The sequence below is a fragment of the Vigna umbellata genome, chromosome 1, assembly GCF_029865625.1.
Source record: "Vigna umbellata cultivar VRB3 chromosome 1, Vumbellata_1.0, whole genome shotgun sequence".
Taxonomy (NCBI): Eukaryota; Viridiplantae; Streptophyta; class Magnoliopsida; order Fabales; family Fabaceae; genus Vigna; species Vigna umbellata.
In genome coordinates, this window is record NC_142165.1 from 80,426,770 (window position 1) to 80,445,122 (window position 18,353).

The window sequence follows — 18,353 nt, forward strand, 5'->3', positions numbered from 1 at the left end:
TTCATCAATGTTTGTTTAATTAAAATTTATTTATTTTTATGCTTTTTTTATATAAATTTCTTGAATTATAAGCATAATATTTAAAATTAAAACATAAAAGAATAATTCAAACAAAGGCTTTAAATATAATTTAATTAAAGAAACATAAAGAGAAATGGACTAGTATATAATTAAAAATAAATTAAATAAAAAATATAAACAAACTAAAGAACTGAAAAAGTATAGTAGACAGAATATAGTTAAATAATAAGAATATAAATAGTAAAAGGATCAATATATCATTAAAAGTAAAATTAAATAATAAAAACTTAAAAGGACAAAAAGAACCAATATATTACTAGAAGAAAAATAATGAGTAACAATAATAACAACAATAACAATAATAATAATAATAATAATAATAATAATAATATTAATATGAATATAAAATTATTTAAATTATAAAAATAGTAAAAATAAAGTTAAGAAGAAAAGGACCATTGTTTATATCCCAACTTGTCTTGAACTTCCAAATTTTTAAAATTTTTGTTCATTTTTCTAAGAAACAAAAGTGCAGAAATATTATGTTTGTGTCAAAGAGGGTTGATACAATTAGTTTTCTTTTAACTCAATTTTGTCCATAGTCTAGTTTGAAGTCCAGACCAGATGTATCCCGGTCTTCACAAAGGATCTTACCAGATTTAGGGTACGTAGCATTGTTCACGAAGGGAGGTTAACAACAGTTTTCCAGCTTATATACCCCATTATTAGTTTATTAGTATAAAAAAAAGTGAAGAGTGGTGAAATAACAAAACAAATAAAAAAGTATAACAAGAACAACGAACGGACGTAAATGTAAAAGAACATGGATTAAAAGAAAGCTTAAAGGAAAGAAGGAACAAAACGAAAGATTGAGAGGATGAAACACTTACAAGAATGCGAAAACAAAAGGCATACTTAGAGAGAGAGGTTCCTCACAAAATTAGGACACTCTCGAAGGACACTCAAGGATAGCAAACTCACGCTCCATTATGAGACTCAAGTGTCGCTCAACGCGGAGGAATACTCTAGTTATAGCCAAACATTTTCACTGTAGCAACAATTTCGGTTGTTGCTACCGGTTGTTTCACAGTGTCTGATATTTAAATAATAATAATAATAATAATAATAATAATAATAATAATAATAATAATAATAATAATGGTATACGTGAGAAGTATGAAAAATTATTGGATAAATTTCTTGTGTATGGTATTTTGATTTGTGAAAGGGCTACATGTTTGTTATACATTTTTTAATAAAAAGTAAAAAACAAAAAAAAGAAAAAATTGATATTTCAATTGCAATTGAACTCAAAAAGTATAAAAGACATAAATTTTAGAAAAATAAGTGAAAAATTGATTTTTTTAAAAAAGGAAATACATAAATTTAGGAAAGAAAAAAATTACAAAAATTCGGTTTTTACATTATCTAACAAAAATTTATTAAGTCTGAAGTTGTTTAATTTTTTTTTCTATAGTTAATATAGATAAGAGAAAAATAAACATCATACATTGACATATATACTAACTAAACTTCAAAGTTATTGTTTGAAGTAAAGAATAATTAGACTGTGGAGAAGGATTGAGAAGAAGAACAAATAAATATAATGATAAGAGAATAATTTTATTTAGTTTGAATATGACATTATAAGTGTGGAATTATATATTAAATGAAAGAAAAGGTTGTAAAAATATCTCAACATGGATAATCGCATAAGCATTCCCCTTTAAGGCTACAATGAGCACTTGCACCTGCTCCATATTTCTTGGGGCAATCAACGAAGCAATTATCAATTTCACAATCGTCAGATAGCATCACTTCACACACTTTTCCTTCTATCATTTTCAATGGCCCTTGGCTTTCTGTTTCACAAAACATACATAATATATTTCAATGTTAAACCATGACTCTTAACTTTACAAACTTATTTTAAACCAAAAATCAACTTTCAAACCTTATATCACATACCAATCTCAATGGAAACAACTATTAGAATCAGCAATACCAAACACACCTTCATCTTCTTTCTCTTAATTATAGTTTCAAACACTACTCATTGCCTTATATAGATATAGATATATGTATGTTTTCATGGAATTAATAGCCGTATAATTTATTTATAGAAAGTTTTAATTTTATCATTAATGTAATTATGTATTTATATTATATTCATAAATATTTTCTTTTTAACGGTTTCAAAATATATTTATAAATTAATGTACGTTTATATTTTTTAATTATAGTTTTAACAATAATGTATAGTAGACTTTAGATAAAAGATTCAAAAAATAGTCTTGTTTTTTTTTTCTGGAAAAGAGTATAATGTTTCGACCTATTATTTAAAGTTAGAAAACTACTCTAAGGTTTTTCTTTGAACCATTTCATTTTATTAAGATTTTCGTAATTTTTTGTAAGGCTCAAACTTGTTGTTTTTGGTGTATTTTTATGTTTTTTTTTTCACTTTATTACAATTTTGTGAGACAAAATTTACATTTCCCAATTTTACAAAATTTTAGAGTTTATCATTAATAACATCATCCTCTTAGTTTTCATATATATGTTCATATAATTTTGTGTCTATCTTATTTTGTTTCATTCAGATAGAAGTTATGTGTTTCCAACTTAGATTATCAATTGTATAATCTAAGAAGCTTTCTCAATATAATATATGGGTATTCTTTTTCTTCTTAAAATTGACTTTCAAAAGAAGCTTTCTCAAATGTACTAAAATTTTCAAATTTTTTAGAATGTTTTTAAAAGTTAAAGGTGTAAATAACATTTTTTGTTTATTTTACTTCTTAGTTAATGTCTAGTTTTCCATCCTTTATTTGGTTTGTTTTCAGAGTTTGATTGTTTTCAGAGTTTGAGACGCTTAAGGTAAGGTGCTTTAGCTAGTTTATTTATAAGTGTTGAAATTTATTATTCAAATATATTTGAAATCTGTAATTTAAAATGATTTCAAATTTAAAAATAAATTATACAATTTGAATTCATAATAATACTTTTAAATAAGTATTTTGAAAAGAACTTAGAGATACTATGATATGAAATTTAAAATTACAATTTTAAACTAAATGATGGAACAACATAGTGAGGTGTTTCATTTTAATTTTATAATTAATTAAAGAACCCCAAATTTGGTTCATGCAAGAAGCCATTCCTATCTCATGACAACTACTTTCATCACCTCAGGAACCAAGTTGCACGAACCCCAACCCTAACTCCTCTTTTTTTAACATATGTTAAAACATTGCCACATAATCCATTTATTTTATCGCAATTTTAATTTTACACGTCATTTAACCTCACAGTGTCACACAATGACAAGAATTGGACAGATCATTATGTTTTGCCTAGGGGGCACCTACACCGTTACATTTTTGACGTTATAAGCAAAAAGGATTAACTTAACCCATTTTTACACAAGTTGGAACCATTTCTAATTTTTTAATAAACGTATAATCACTTTGAACATTTCTCCTTTTCGAGAGACCAAAAGAGATATTAAGAACAGGTGAGAAACATGAACTAAAAATGAAACAAATATGGGAGTGCCAAGAACAGAAGAAAGTGTAGAAAGCAAAATTGGGTCAACCAAAAGCCCTTTTAGACAAAACAGGGTGAATTGAAAGTGGTTGGTGTGAGGCATGTTCTCTTGATAAAGACAAAAAAAATTGTGAATCTCTGGAAGTAGGGAGAAGTAGAGAGAATTGGGATGGTCCATCTGGTGTGAATTCCGTAAAAACTTTGTAATTTTATAATATTAATTTATAAATTTTATATTTTTTTTATAAATTTTATATTTTTTTATAAATTTCATTAGTTACATTCATATTTTTCAAAATTCATTAAAACTATAAATAATCATCTTCAATTAATATGGTTTAAAACACTTTTCCATGTTAGGTATGAAACTATCTTTTTTATATATCTTTGAATCGAGTTGTATGTGCGTGACTAACTAATAATAATAATACTTATTATTATTATTATTGTTAATAGTATTATTATTATATAGTTTAAATAATAAAATTAAAATTGGGTTAGCCCAAAGTCCTTTTAAAAAATTTAACGTTTTATATAGTTTAAAGATCATATATTAAACGTTTTATATATTAAATATTTTTTGTTTTCTAAATGGTGTTTCTATTAACGAGTCGACAAAACACTAAGCGTAACAACATAAAAAATCTAAAGAATCTTATATGCAAAATGTAAGAATTCACCTATGAAAAGAGTCACGTAACTAAACATAAGTGTAGGTAGAAAGAAAGGTTGCTAAGGGATGGGCCACGATCATTTAACGACTACACACATCTTATAGACTAATGAACAACACTAACAAAAGATAACTGACTACGTATTATTCTAAAATTCACAATACAAATAAGAAAATAAGGTATAAGAGAACCGCTAAGAGAAAGGTCTTTATAAAAGACGCACCATTAAACGGTTTAGCTATTTAATGTGAGTCTTGCTAAATGCACTCGTGGCATGCCTAGTTAAATAAGGTAGACGAAATCTTATCATAAGATGATATTTTGGGTAAATGCACTAAAAAGGACAAATCTTGTTCCAAAAACACATGATAAAAGATGTCTTACTAAAAATGCTCTTGAACTCAACGAGTATCTACTAAACAAAGTGTCGTTAGGAGAAGTCTCCCATAGGCTAAATGATACCATGTGTCAAACGTGTTTTCATCCAGCAATGAAGCTCTCATAAAACATTTGGTATCTTCACTAGAAAGCTCAAACAATCAAATCCTACCTGAACGGTAGAGAATGCGAAAAGCGTTAAATGTCATTAAATGTTCAATGTTCAAAACTAGCAAAAGTAATAAAAGAAAGAACATATTTGCTGCATGCATATATACTCTACCTTCTGCAGATTGCCTATTACAAGTGTCAACCTGCTCTATCAAGTACAAGTCAGAAATAAATGTTAAAGACAAGAAGACACTTATGGAACGATCATCTCATCAAAAGTCACGCCAAAGAGATAGTACAATCTACTTTTGATGAAGTACTAAAAAAGTAAGTTTGCTCTGACAAAAAGACATCAAGCTATGACTGCCATCTATGACAAAGCTATGAACTCGAGGACAAGCTTCATCTAACAGATATATTATCACCAAATCTTAAGGACAAGCATCGTCCACCGGTTACATTGTCAAAAGGTGTATAAATAGAATATCCTTGAAGAAAAAGAAAAAACTGAAGATGAGGATTGATTCTTATGGAATGAAAAGAAAAATCATCATCATGGAAGATCAAGAGTTCTCTTAAAACTATCTAGAGTCAGATCCTGTTGAGTAAAAAGAAAGAAAGAGAGAGAGAGAAAAACTTAAAAGATTAATGGTGAAACTAGTGTTGAGACCAGTAGTGGTTGATATTCGTTTTAAACCAGAAATGGTGAAACTTGTGTAATCTTTGTTAAAGATTAGTGGAATCCTTTAAGAGGTCTTAAGGAAGAAGTGGACGTTGCTCAGGTTGAAACGAACCAATATAATAGCGTCTAACAACTATTGTAGACCGTTTAACCCATGCAAAAGTCATTAAACATTGTAGTGAATAAACATTATTTTTCTAAACAACATAAGTATATGGGAAATTATATCTAGACTTATCATCTTTATTAATTCATGATTTGGTACACTTGCTAATTTTGTAACATGATACAACTATAAGACTCAATATATTTTTTTATCAAACATATGGATTCATGTCTTATATCCAATGATCCATTGTAAACATTAAAAGTTATTAAAAAAATATTATGTAGTTGAATATTTTTCACTAAAATTAGTGTTATAATTATAATAATTTTTTTTCTCAAGAATATTAACCTTCTTAGAGTCCATAAAAACATATATACTCATTACATAACTTTGACCATGTTGAGCAGGTATTAAATAGTCATAAATTTAGTCTATGAATATCCTAATTTAGGATACTACTCTAAATTATATAGATATTCCCTGCACAATTGTCTTAAACCTTATCATGATCCTTACCTTTAATAATGCACTATACTAAATTATGACTTTTCAAATGTAGAAAGTCATGTGTTAACACAAGCAAACTAAAGGACTCTTACTTTTCAAATGTAGAAACTCATGTATTAACACAAGCAAATCAAAGGACTCTTCCTAAGTTCAACTAACCTACTTAAGACATTTTAATATAGTTTCAAGCATTACTAAAACTTTATTATTAGGATACATCATACATTATTTTAGTCAATAATTTATAAACACAATATAAACAAATATGAACAAATAATTGAAAAATATAAAGATAATAATATAAACAAATATGAAAGAATAATTGAAAAATATAAAGATAATAATAAAGTATATAGATAACTTCTTTTCATCAATGTTTGTTTAATTAAAATTTATTTATTTTTATGCTTTTTTTATATAAATTTCTTGAATTATAAGCATAATATTTAAAATTAAAACATAAAAGAATAATTCAAACAAAGGCTTTAAATATAATTTAATTAAAGAAACATAAAGAGAAATGGACTAGTATATAATTAAAAATAAATTAAATAAAAAATATAAACAAACTAAAGAACTGAAAAAGTATAGTAGACAGAATATAGTTAAATAATAAGAATATAAATAGTAAAAGGATCAATATATCATTAAAAGTAAAATTAAATAATAAAAACTTAAAAGGACAAAAAGAACCAATATATTACTAGAAGAAAAATAATGAGTAACAATAATAACAACAATAACAATAATAATAATAATAATAATAATAATAATAATAATAATGTTAATATGAATATAAAATTATTTAAATAATAAAAATAGTAAAAATAAAGTTAAGAAGAAAAGGACCATTGTTTATATCCCAACTTGTCTTGAACTTCCAAATTTTTAAAATTTTTGTTCATTTTTCTAAGAAACAAAAGTGCAGAAATATTATGTTTGTGTCAAAGAGGGTTGATACAATTAGTTTTCTTTTAACTCAATTTTGTCCATAGTCTAGGTTGAAGTCCAGACCAGATGTATCCCGGTCTTCACAAAGGATCTTACCAGATTTAGGGTACGTAGCATTGTTCACGAAGGGAGGTTAACAACAGTTTTCCAGCTTATATACCCCATTATTAGTTTATTAGTATAAAAAAAAGTGAAGAGTGGTGAAATAACAAAACAAATAAAAAAGTATAACAAGAACAACGAACGGACGTAAATGTAAAAGAACATGGATTAAAAGAAAGCTTAAAGGAAAGAAGGAACAAAACGAAAGATTGAGAGGATGAAACACTTACAAGAATGCGAAAACAAAAGGCATACTTAGAGAGAGAGGTTCCTCACAAAATTAGGACACTCTCGAAGGACACTCAAGGATAGCAAACTCACGCTCCATTATGAGACTCAAGTGTCGCTCAACGCGGAGGAATACTCTAGTTATAGCCAAACATTTTCACTGTAGCAACAATTTCGGTTGTTGCTACCGGTTGTTTCACAGTGTCTGATATTTAAATAATAATAATAATAATAATAATAATAATAATATTGGTATACGTGAGAAGTATGAAAAATTATTGGATAAATTTCTTGTGTATGGTATTTTGATTTGTGAAAGGGCTACATGTTTGTTATACATTTTTTAATAAAAAGTAAAAAACAAAAAAAAGAAAAAATTGATATTTCAATTGCAATTGAACTCAAAAAGTATAAAAGACATAAATTTTAGAAAAATAAGTGAAAAATTGATTTTTTTAAAAAAGGAAATACATAAATTTAGGAAAGAAAAAAATTACAAAAATTCGGTTTTTACATTATCTAACAAAAATTTATTAAGTCTGAAGTTGTTTAATTTTTTTTTCTATAGTTAATATAGATAAGAGAAAAATAAACATCATACATTGACATATATACTAACTAAACTTCAAAGTTATTGTTTGAAGTAAAGAATAATTAGACTGTGGAGAAGGATTGAGAAGAAGAACATAAATAAATATAATGATAAGAGAATAATTTTATTTAGTTTGAATATGACATTATAAGTGTGGAATTATATATTAAATGAAAGAAAAGGTTGTAAAAATATCTCAACATGGATAATCGCATAAGCATTCCCCTTTAAGGCTACAATGAGCACTTGCACCTGCTCCATATTTCTTGGGGCAATCAACGAAGCAATTATCAATTTCACAATCGTCAGATAGCATCACTTCACACACTTTTCCTTCTATCATTTTCAATGGCCCTTGGCTTTCTGTTTCACAAAACATACATAATATATTTCAATGTTAAACCATGACTCTTAACTTTACAAACTTATTTTAAACCAAAAATCAACTTTCAAACCTTATATCACATACCAATCTCAATGGAAACAACTATTAGAATCAGCAATACCAAACACACCTTCATCTTCTTTCTCTTAATTATAGTTTCAAACACTACTCATTGCCTTATATAGATATAGATATATGTATGTTTTCATGGAATTAATAGCCGTATAATTTATTTATAGAAAGTTTTAATTTTATCATTAATGTAATTATGTATTTATATTATATTCATAAATATTTTCTTTTTAACGGTTTCAAAATATATTTATAAATTAATGTACGTTTATATTTTTTAATTATAGTTTTAACAATAATGTATAGTAGACTTTAGATAAAAGATTCAAAAAATAGTCTTGTTTTTTTTTTTTCTGGAAAAGAGTATAATGTTTCGACCTATTATTTAAAGTTAGAAAACTACTCTAAGGTTTTTCTTTGAACCATTTCATTTTATTAAGATTTTCGTAATTTTTTGTAAGGCTCAAACTTGTTGTTTTTGGTGTATTTTTATGTTTTTTTTTTTCACTTTATTACAATTTTGTGAGACAAAATTTACATTTCCCAATTTTACAAAATTTTAGAGTTTATCATTAATAACATCATCCTCTTAGTTTTCATATATATGTTCATATAATTTTGTGTCTATCTTATTTTGTTTCATTCAGATAGAAGTTATGTGTTTCCAACTTAGATTATCAATTGTATAATCTAAGAAGCTTTCTCAATATAATATATGGGTATTCTTTTTCTTCTTAAAATTGACTTTCAAAAGAAGCTTTCTCAAATGTACTAAAATTTTCAAATTTTTTAGAATGTTTTTAAAAGTTAAAGGTGTAAATAACATTTTTTGTTTATTTTACTTCTTAGTTAATGTCTAGTTTTCCATCCTTTATTTGGTTTGTTTTCAGAGTTTGATTGTTTTCAGAGTTTGAGACGCTTAAGGTAAGGTGCTTTAGCTAGTTTATTTATAAGTGTTGAAATTTATTATTCAAATATATTTGAAATCTGTAATTTAAAATGATTTCAAATTTAAAAATAAATTATACAATTTGAATTCATAATAATACTTTTAAATAAGTATTTTGAAAAGAACTTAGAGATACTATGATATGAAATTTAAAATTACAATTTTAAATTAAATGATGGAACAACATAGTGAGGTGTTTCATTTTAATTTTATAATTAATTAAAGAACCCCAAATTTGGTTCATGCAAGAAGCCATTCCTATCTCATGACAACTACTTTCATCACCTCAGGAACCAAGTTGCACGAATCCCAACCCTAACTCCTCTTTTTTTAACATATGTTAAAACATTGCCACATAATCCATTTATTTTGTCGCAATTTTAATTTTACACGTCATTTAACCTCACAGTGTCACACAATGACAAGAATTGGACAGATCATTATGTTTTGCCTAGGGGGCACCTACACCGTTACATTTTTTACGTTATAAGCAAAAAGGATTAACTTAACCCATTTTTACACAAGTTGGAACCATTTCTAATTTTTTAATAAACGTATAATCACTTTGAACATTTCTCCTTTTCGAGAGACCAAAAGAGATATTAAGAACAGGTGAGAAACATGAACTAAAAATGAAACAAATATGGGAGTGCCAAGAACAGAAGAAAGTGTAGAAAGCAAAATTGGGTCAACCAAAAGCCCTTTTAGACAAAACAGGGTGAATTGAAAGTGGTTGGTGTGAGGCATGTTCTCTTGATAAAGACAAAAAAAATTGTGAATCTCTGGAAGTAGGGAGAAGTAGAGAGAATTGGGATGGTCCATCTGGTGTGAATTCCGTAAAAACTTTGTAATTTTATAATATTAATTTATAAATTTTATATTTTTTTATAAATTTTATATTTTTTTATAAATTTCATTAGTTACATTCATATTTTTCAAAATTCATTAAAACTATAAATAATCATCTTCAATTAATATGGTTTAAAACACTTTTCCATGTTAGCATTGAAACTATCTTTTTTATATATCTTTGAATCGAGTTGTATGTGCGTGACTAACTAATAATAATAATACTTATTATTATTATTATTGTTAATAGTATTATTATTATATAGTTTATATAATAAAATTAAAATTGGGTTACCCCAAAGTCCTTTTAAAAAATTTAACGTTTTATATAGTTTAAAGATCATATATTAAACGTTTTATATATTAAATATTTTTGTTTTCTAAATGGTGTTTCTATTAACGAGTCGACAAAACACTAAGCGTAACAACATAAAAAATCTAAAGAATCTTATATGCAAAATGTAAGAATTCACCTATGAAAAGAGTCACGTAACTAAACATAAGTGTAGGTAGAAAGAAAGGTTGCTAAGGGATGGGCCACGATCATTTAACGACTACACACATCTTATAGACTAATGAACAACACTAACAAAAGATAACTGACTACGTATTATTCTATACAATACAAATAAGAAAATAAGGTATAAGAGAACCGCTAAGAGAAAGGTCTTTATAAAAGACGCACCATTAAACGGTTTAGCTATTTAATGTGAGTCTTGCTAAATGCACTCGTGGCATGCCTAGTTAAATAAGATAGACGAAATCTTATCATAAGATGATATTTTGGGTAAATGCACTAAAAAGGACAAATCTTGTTCCAAAAACACATGATAAAAGATGTCTTACTAAAAATGCTCTTGAACTCAACGAGTATCTACTAAACAAAGTGTCGTTAGGAGAAGTCTCCCATAGGCTAAATGATACCATGTGTCAAACGTGTTTTCATCCAACAATGAAGCTCTCATAAAACATTTGGTATCTTCACTAGAAAGCTCAAACAATCAAATCCTACCTGAACGGTAGAGAATGCGAAAAGCGTTAAATGTCATTAAATGTTCAATGTTCAAAACTAGCAAAAGTAATAAAAGAAAGAACATATTTGCTGCATGCATATATACTCTACCTTCTGCAGATTGCCTATTACAAGTGTCAACCTGCTCTATCAAGTACAAGTCAGAAATAAATGTTAAAGACAAGAAGACACTTATGGAACGATCATCTCATCAAAAGTCACGCCAAAGAGATAGTACAATCTACTTTTGATGAAGTACTAAAAAAGTAAGTTTGCTCTGACAAAAAGACATCAAGCTATGACTGCCATCTATGACAAAGCTATGAACTCGAGGACAAGCTTCATCTAACAGATATATTATCACCAAATCTTAAGGACAAGCATCGTCCACCGGTTACATTGTCAAAAGGTGTATAAATAGAATATCCTTGAAGAAAAAGAAAAAACTGAAGATGAGGATTGATTCTTATGGAATGAAAAGAAAAATCATCATCATGGAAGATCAAGAGTTCTCTTAAAACTATCTAGAGTTAGATCCTGTTGAGTAAAAAGAAAGAAAGAGAGAGAGAGAAAAACTTAAAAGATTAATGGTGAAACTAGTGTTGAGACCAGTAGTGGTTGATATTCCACTACAAAAAAGTTGGGCATTACCGAAGGCCAGAAGCCCTCGGAAACTGCCATAAGCCGTCGATAAAGGGTGTTTACCGAAGGCTTATCGACGGCCAAAAATCCTTCGGTAAATCTCTTGTCGCTAATAATTACCGAGGGCTTGTGCCCTTCGGTAATTACCGAGGGCCAAAAACCTTCGGTAATTACCGAGGGCCAAAAGCCTTCGGTAATTACCGAGGGCCAAAAGCCTTCGGTAATTACCGAAGGGCAGAAGCCCTCGATAATTACCGAAGGGCGAAAGCCTTCGGTAATGACCATACGAGGGTATTTACCGAAGGGCAGAAGCCTTCGGTAATGACCTACTGTGGGCATTTACCGAAGGGCAAAAGCCTTCGGTAAATTGCAGAGAAGGTTTCAGAGAGATGGTATTTCTTGTGCAACCCAGACATATCAACTTTCAATTACAAACAGACCTGCATATCAGTTTTCAAGCACATACAAACATGCATAATGTGCATCTCAAAGATGCAATCAATTATCAAAGGTTCCGTGATAGAATGCCACTTATACAAAGAAGTGTAAAAGAATTTATACAAAGCCAAGTGTGGCTGCTACAGCAAAAGAAATGAGCTGAAATATAACTCTAAAGTGATGTTTTTCTGCTGCAAAGAAGTGCTGGACAGCCAATGGAAAGTCCTCTTGAAGTTCCCTTGTAGCAAAGTTAGCAAGACCTCCACTCCTTAAGATGCTACCCCTTTGATAAAGCTTAGCTGGATGTTAAAATTCCACCACCAAATGATATTCCAGCAACCAATTTCACAAAAACCCGTGAGTGATTAAAAGTAAGGTGCATCCAACTTAAATGCAGAATTAATATGACAGCAGCTATAGAAGTCAAGAAAAGGTGATTTCTAAACACTTTGGGGCCGGAATAAAGGCTAGCACACAAAAGGAACCTAAGATAAGGTCTAGAACAGATTAGAAAAACAAGAAAACTCAAAACAAAGAGGAAATTCAAGTGCAGTGAAAGTGTTTGATGAAAATGCCAAACTGTTTGACAAAATGCCACAAAGAACAGCAGATTTTGGTGTTTTCTGGTTTTGGATCTTTCAAATCTGGATTGCAGGGTTCAAAGTGCTTTTTATGATTGCTATACACTTGGATAAGCATATAAATGTATTTGGAAACTTAAACCCAGCTTTTGCCAATCCAAAGATGAAAAACCAAAGAAGAACAATGGCAAACAGAAATAAAATGAACTCTGCACCTTATAAAGTGGCTGGAAAAATTAACAGCAGTGGCTAAAATGAGTTTGAGTGATGCTAATGGTCAAATGACACTTCAAGGAAGTTTGTATCATCAAATGGAAAATGTTTAAACACTGAAACAGTAAGGAATCATACTGCAGCTGAAATTCACTAGTTCACTTCCAAATTTAGGTAAAATTAATGGTTTAGGAAGTGATTTTTCATATCAGCTCAAATTTGACCAAATGCACAGTGCACACAAGTTTGGAATGGCAAAATACACTTTCAAAAATGGTTAAACTGCACTGAAACAACCAGAGTCATCAAATCACCTCTGCTGTAGCCAAAAATGCAACAAAATAGGGTGGTTTAAAGAAGAAATCTGCATATAGGCTTCTCAAGAACCATTTGAACAGTGTACACAAGTTGAAAATGACAAAATATACTTGTTCAATTGTTCATAATGCATAGAAACAGCCAGCAACTTTGTATGACAGTAGCAGTTGCCAAAATTCAAGAAAATTGGACCAAAATTGCATCAGATTTTGAAAGCATGGAAATGACAATTTGAAAGCACACACAATGACTCTAGGAATGTCCTAACACTAGATCTAACTACAGAATATCAGCTAGAAGAATTTTAAACACCTAAGACACATCAAAGACAACAATCACGGTGAAAAAGATTGAATGAAAACTGTGACAGCACTTGAAACCAGATTTTTGAGGAACTCAACTATGCTTATTGCATTGTAGTGATTAATACTGGTTGGCACTGCCTGGAACATGTTTAACATCACCAAATAAACCTGTTCAAAGCTTTAGATGCAAAGAAATCTAGACAAAACAGATTGCACGTGATCAAACCAGAGAAGCAAATGTGATGCAGATTTGTGATTACAGAATCATGTGTGGACTGATTTAGAAATTCCTCCAGAATCTGCAGTTGCTGCCGCCACTGTTCCCTTGGTTTCAACTGCCTTCCAAGCCTCCATTCACCTCCAATCTCACGGCACATCTTCAATACATCCCCCTAGATGCATCAACAAACAAAGCCATGGTTCTGAATCCAAAAGCAGCAGTTCACTGTTCAAGTATTTCCTCTCTGTTCAGTTTTTTTCCTCTACAAATTACCACCCTTTAATCCCTTTCTCCCTCACTTCCTCATCCCTAAACTCACCCTTCCAATTAAAGGAACTGAACTATTGTACAAAGGCCTTACAACAACTAAAATTGCTAACTTAGGTCCTAATACAATAAAGGCACGTTGGAAATACAAAAAGACATTGGTTCTTAGCAACTAAGCAACTGAAAATGGTCCTTACAACAACTGGAACACTGGTCTTAACAATCTGACCACCAAGCATTTGGATTACGAACCTTATAGCAACACATGTATACTTTAAACACTTCACAACAACACCATAATAACTAGGCACTGGATTAAAGCATAATAATAAGGGAACTACTGAAAGTTCCTCTTATACCAAAACAAATCACCAAAACTTATTTCCTAGTCCATTGAATATTATAAACTCAGTTTTGCTTTTGTGATGGAGTGATTTTTCTGCATTTTTGGCCATAACAAAGTCAGATTTCGAATGCTACCATTTCTATGTTGTCTGACAGTTTGAGTAAGTCTAAAATGATGTTTAAAACTTGCTAGCAAAGTTCAATTAGTGGTATAATGGTCTAAGTGCATAATAGTATACTAAACCCTCAACTTTCAGTCAAAATTGGGAAGTGGCAAGGTGTTTTTGAATAACAGTTTGGATTTGAGCCAATTCAAACTGTGAACAAGTTTCAAAACTTTAATCCAAGTTGCAGCAGTGATTAGTTTTGACATACAGTCACTGCTGTGACATTTCGTGTCTTAAACCACCAAGTTGTGAGTCATTTTTGTGGCAAAAATTAAGTAGACAACACTTTCACACTAATTGTTTGTGGTTACAGACTTTGATTGCAGGTCAAAAGCCTAGGAATCAACTTTAAAATTATAAAATTAGCTTACATAAGAAAATAGCTATTTAGGAAACTAAGGCTAATATGGGTGTTGTCATTATACACTAAGAGATAACCATTTTTTGTGCAATACTTTTACATTGATTGGAAGAAACTATTCAGAAACTTGATATGTGCAGATTCTCATTCAATTCTCCCAAGAAATTAAATTCTCAAATCTGAATCATGCTTCTTTTGGTCTTATAATTAGTTTTTCATTGTGCTAAATTTCTTTGTAAGTTCATTTATGCTCTCTTCATACTTAGTTGCACCTTTTCTAGCTTAGTTCAGTTAGTTCAAAGTTCTTTGAGTCTTTTTTATTGTTAACCGGTCATTTGAATTCCTAAAACTCAGAATTGGTGATGAGGTTCTGTTAATTTTCTACATAATTGAATGTTGCAAAAGTGACATTTTGAATTAGTGTCCATTAGCAGCTCAAACAAGTTTGTTTTGATATTTAAATCTTGTTGAAATGGTTAAGTTCAAAGTATAGCAACATTTGTAGAAGAATCAAAAGCTAGAGGTGCATAAGAGGAAATGATTTGGAAATTGAACCAGTTGTTCACTAAAACTGAAAATGCAAGGGAAGAAACACAAGACTGGAAGAATGAGGCTGCACAATTGAAGATGGAAGTTGCAGTCACTGAACTTGTTTTAGAAGATGCCCAAATAAAGCTCAAAGCAGCATTGAAAGAAGTAGAGGTAGCAAAAACAGTTGAGGCAAGTGCTGTTCAACATATCAGGGGAGGATTTTAAGTCCTTAGTTCATAAGGTTGAGGAGTCTGATAAATTAGAAGATATGAAATTGGATGCTGCCAAAGCAGAGGTGGAAGCTACAAAGGTGAGTGAAAATTAAGTTCTAAAAAGGTTAGAGGAAACCCAAGAGGAAATTGAGGATATGAAAAATGAAACACAGGAAGTCTTGAAAAGGACTGAGATGGCTGAAGCAGCAAACAGACCAGTGGAGAATGAGCTGACAAAGCAGCTTCAAACAGGGCAAAAGAAATTAACAAAAAAAAGTAGCAGAAGTTGCTTCTAAATTATTGGCTGAAACACAGATGGCAGCACAATTATCTCATCAGCATTATAGGATTCAAAACCAGAATTCACTACCAAAGGTGGAGATGAAAAAGTTAGAGAAAGGGAAGGTTTCAAATGAAGAGAAACATTTTTAATGTTGAGTTGATAGTGCAGCCACTGGTTTATGACAACCAGTAAAGAAACAATTATAAGACTTCATTCAGTTTTATCGTACTTCCCAAAACAGCCCCATTTCATTTAATGAAACCCCTGTTAATCCTGATTTATCATGAACCCAACCCCTCCCTTACCTAATACACATGTTCATTAGTTAACACAGTGAAGGACATAGTCAGAATAATTTAGTAACTACATTATAATGTTCATTTACAGCCTAACTAGATTCAATTTAACTTACTTCACTCCATACAATCATTCTTATTCAACTCTAGACACATGCCCATTCATCAATAAATGAACATCAGACCTGCTTAACCACGCGAAACACAAACAATTTATAAAATATCCATAAACACAAAACACATTCCACACATATAGGCATGAACTGGGCAAACAATTTATTGAGGACGCGTTCTAAAACAAAGACCTTACCTCGCACTCCAGAATGATCGAAGGAAGACTGCGAGCTCTCAACGCAACAACCAACCTTGGCTTCACCGCAATGACTTACACACGCCAACAACCACGAATCAGCACCCCTACTGCCGCAACAGCCTGAAGCGCACACCACCAACCACCACCCCAACCCCAACACCGACAACGTTTCGAAGAACCCTAACCAAACAAACAACCCCAACCACCCACTAAGGTATTGCTGTCAATGATATCGGCACACAATGCCAACGACCGCCAGTACGGATAAACGCCAAGGGAGAGGGAGATAAACGCGAAGGGAGAGGGCGAGAATGGAAGCAAAGGACGAGAGGGAAATTTCTAATTTTCGAGTGTCACGAAATTGGAGACAAACTCCTCCAATACGCCCAAATGCTTAAGTCAGGCCACTTATCGACGGCCAAACACCCTCGCTAAATTAAATCAACACACAGCTTCGGTAATGCTTTCCAAGGCCTTCGGTAATTCAGTTGTACCGACGGCCGAAAATCCTTCGATAATGTTCCGCCGGTAATAAGCGCGATTCTTGTAGTGTTCGTTTTAAACCAGAAATGGTGAAACTTGTGTAATCTTTGTTAAAGATTAGTGGAATCCTTTAAGAGGTCTTAAGGAAGAAGTGGACGTTGCTCAGGTTGAAACGAACCAATATAATAGCGTCTAACAACTATTGTAGACCGTTTAACCCATGCAAAAGTCATTAAACATTGTAGTGAATAAACATTATTTTTCTAAACAACATAAGTATATGGGAAATTATATCTAGACTTATCATCTTTATTAATTCATGATTTGGTACACTTGCTAATTTTGTAACATGATACAACTATAAGACTCAATATATTTTTTTATCAAACATATGGATTCATGTCTTATATCCAATGATCCATTGTAAACATTAAAAGTTATTAAAAAAATATTATGTAGTTGAATATTTTTCACTAAAATTAGTGTTATAATTATAATAATTTTTTTTCTCAAGAATATTAACCTTCTTAGAGTCCATAAAAACATATATACTCATTACATAACTTTGACCATGTTGAGCAGGTATTAAATAGTCATAAATTTAGTCTATGAATATCCTAATTTAGGATACTACTCTAAATTATATAGATATTCCCTGCACAATTGTCTTAAACCTTATCATGATCCTTACCTTTAATAATGCACTATACTAAATTATGACTTTTCAAATGTAGAAAGTCATGTGTTAACACAAGCAAACTAAAGGACTCTTACTTTTCAAATGTAGAAACTCATGTATTAACACAAGCAAATCAAAGGACTCTTCCTAAGTTCAACTAACCTACTTAAGACATTTTAATATAGTTTCAAGCATTACTAAAACTTTATTATTAGGATACATCATACATTATTTTAGTCAATAATTTATAAACACAATATAAACAAATATGAACAAATAATTGAAAAATATAAAGATAATAATATAAACAAATATGAAAGAATAATTGAAAAATATAAAGATAATAATAAAGTATATAGATAACTTCTTTTCATCAATGTTTGTTTAATTAAAATTTATTTATTTTTATGCTTTTTTTATATAAATTTCTTGAATTATAAGCATAATATTTAAAATTAAAACATAAAAGAATAATTCAAACAAAGGCTTTAAATATAATTTAATTAAAGAAACATAAAGAGAAATGGACTA

At 29.9% G+C, this 18,353-nt stretch overlaps 1 long non-coding RNA gene and 1 pseudogene across 2 annotated transcripts; one reads left to right on the forward strand and one right to left on the reverse strand.

The window, feature by feature from the left end:
• Positions 1-12,285: 12,285 nt before the first annotated feature.
• LOC148206540 (uncharacterized) lies at positions 12,286-17,237 on the reverse strand. 2 transcript variants are annotated; one of them, XR_015783598.1, is made up of 2 exons: positions 16,658-17,237; positions 12,286-12,547 (listed from the first exon to the last, which is right to left on the reverse strand). It is a non-coding gene; the product is annotated as an uncharacterized LOC148206540 (long non-coding RNA). The 2 variants fall into 2 exon arrangements; XR_015783599.1 differs by having other exon boundaries at positions 12,286-14,057.
• Positions 14,082-16,651, forward strand: LOC148206541 (WEB family protein At5g55860-like; annotated as a pseudogene).
• Positions 17,238-18,353: the final 1,116 nt, after the last annotated feature.